The following is a 2,500-nucleotide window of genomic DNA, read 5'->3' as shown; positions in this document are numbered from 1 at the left end:
TTATGGTTAGAACTAGGGCGGTATCTGATCGCCTTCGAACCTCTAACTTTCGTTCTTGATTAATGAAAACATACTTGGCAAATGCTTTCGCTTCTGTTCGTCTTGCGACGATCCAAGAATTTCACCTCTAACGTCGCAATACGAATGCCCCCGCCTGTCCCTATTAATCATTACCTCGGGTTCCGAAAACCAACAAAATAGAACCGAGGTCCTATTCCATTATTCCATGCACACAGTATTCAGGCGGGCTTGCCTGCTTTAAGCACTCTAATTTGTTCAAAGTAAACGTGCCGGCCCACCGAGACACTCAATAAAGAGCACCCTGGTAGGATTTCAACGGGGTCCGCCTCGGGACGCACGAGCACGCACGAGGCGGTCGCACGCCTTCAGCTCGCCCCACCGGCAGGACGTCCCACGATACATGCCAGTTAAACACCGACGGGCGGTGAACCAACAGCGTGGGACACAAATCCAACTACGAGCTTTTTAACCGCAACAACTTTAATATACGCTATTGGAGCTGGAATTACCGCAGCTGCTGGCACCAGACTTGCCCTCCAATAGATACTCGTTAAAGGATTTAAAGTGTACTCATTCCGATTACGGGGCCTCGGATGAGTCCCGTATCGTTATTTTTCGTCACTACCTCCCCGTGCCGGGAGTGGGTAATTTGCGCGCCTGCTGCCTTCCTTGGATGTGGTAGCCGTTTCTCAGGCTCCCTCTCCGGAATCGAACCCTGATTCCCCGTTACCCGTTACAACCATGGTAGGCGCAGAACCTACCATCGACAGTTGATAAGGCAGACATTTGAAAGATGCGTCGCCGGTACGAGGACCGTGCGATCAGCCCAAAGTTATTCAGAGTCACCAAGGCAAACGGACCGGACGAGCCGACCGATTGGTTTTGATCTAATAAAAGCGTCCCTTCCATCTCTGGTCGGGACTCTGTTTGCATGTATTAGCTCTAGAATTACCACAGTTATCCAAGTAACGTGGGTACGATCTAAGGAACCATAACTGATTTAATGAGCCATTCGCGGTTTCACCTTAATGCGGCTTGTACTGAGACATGCATGGCTTAATCTTTGAGACAAGCATATGACTACTGGCAGGATCAACCAGGGAGCTGCGTCAACTAGAGCTGAGCAGCCGGCCGCCCGGGAGTGTGTCCCGGGGGCCCGCGCGAACACGCAAGCGTCCGCTCAATCATTCTGCAAACAGGAGGAGGCTGAGCTCCCCTGCACAATACACCTCGAAACCCTCTCAGGTCCCGGCGGCGCGCAGCGCCGTCCCAAGTACTTGGTCGGGTTCGAGAGAGGCGCAATCGCCCGGAGTTAGGCGAGTAGACGCTTTCGGTGCGACCACCCGTGCTCCCAACTGAGCTTGCCGCTGCCGACAGAGGCCCGGGAGCGTGCTGTCGTGGCATTGCCGGCGGGAGACAACACGCGCCACCTACGGTGACCGGCAGCTCCAACGCCAGCGCCACAGAAGGACAAAAGCCCCACTTGGGTGCCGAAGCGAACTCTCCCAGCACAGCGCACGCGCCAACACATCCGCACAGCTGCGATACAAACCACCAGCGAGAACCGCTGGGGCGACCGAGCAGCAGACGGCGTCGCGGCGCCGAGCGCCGGGCGGCGGCGCATCCTCAACGCACACAGTCCTCAATCGGACCAGCACACTGAAGATGTCCACCGCGCTTCGCACCGGGCCCGCGAGGACCTACTTTGGCCGCACGGCGCCGCGCGCAGGGTGCGCCGGCGCGCAGCTGCGACGCCTGCCGCGTCCGTCGGCCGGCGCGCCTGCCACTGGCCGCCCCCACCAGCCGGCTGTAGCGCGTGCGCCCACGCACCGCGCGGCCAGCACGCCGGGAGGCGCCCCCTCACCGGCCGGGGACGGTCCCACCCAGCCACCGCCGCGTATCGCTTCACACCCAGATGCCGTTCAGTTTCGTCGGCATGGTGGGTATCGCTGGAACAACCGGTTAGTACCTCAACCTATCGTCGCCATCACCGATTCACCCCTAGCGAGAACAACCGCACCACAACAGGTTACCATTTGTTCATTTGCGTAACTTCACCAGAAAACGCAGGCGTCCATCGCCATTTGCAACTTCAACGATTATTGCATGCCTGTGTCAGGTGTCACGCCACACTACGTCTGCCCACATACACGCAACAAAATGTGCACGCCTAGACAATACGTGGAAGGTGGCCCCCGTACGTATGCGATGTCCATTGCTCGAACGACTGTCAACCGGCCTCTGTAGCATGTCGCAGATATGGAACGCGGTGCACCATGCCATCACGGTGTGTGAGGAGAGACGACTAGGTCCGAATACATCAACAGACAGCTCATGCTGATCGCCATCCACGGCGTCCGTTCCTCCCACACGTCTCTATGGCGTACCACACTGCAATCCAGCTCTCATAGGGAGACGACACGTAGCTGCGTGCACAATATTTGCACTGTATGGTCCGCCGTTTTTGGGCGCAGTCGTT

The 2,500-nt window shown here is 57.4% G+C and overlaps 1 non-coding gene across 1 annotated transcript in view; it reads right to left on the bottom strand.

Annotated features, from left to right (window-relative positions):
• LOC124773817 overlaps window positions 1–1,124 on the bottom strand; it is a 1,909-nt gene extending 785 nt beyond the window's left edge. The window contains exon 1 of the ribosomal RNA XR_007014933.1: window positions 1–1,124. This exon is cut by the window's left edge and continues 785 nt beyond it. This is a non-coding gene — a ribosomal RNA (small subunit ribosomal RNA).
• Window positions 1,125–2,500: the final 1,376 nt, after the last annotated feature.

Source organism: Schistocerca piceifrons, unplaced genomic scaffold (genome assembly GCF_021461385.2).
Source record: "Schistocerca piceifrons isolate TAMUIC-IGC-003096 unplaced genomic scaffold, iqSchPice1.1 HiC_scaffold_956, whole genome shotgun sequence".
Taxonomy (NCBI): domain Eukaryota; kingdom Metazoa; phylum Arthropoda; class Insecta; order Orthoptera; family Acrididae; genus Schistocerca; species Schistocerca piceifrons.
This window is presented reverse-complemented; position numbering and strand designations above follow the sequence as displayed.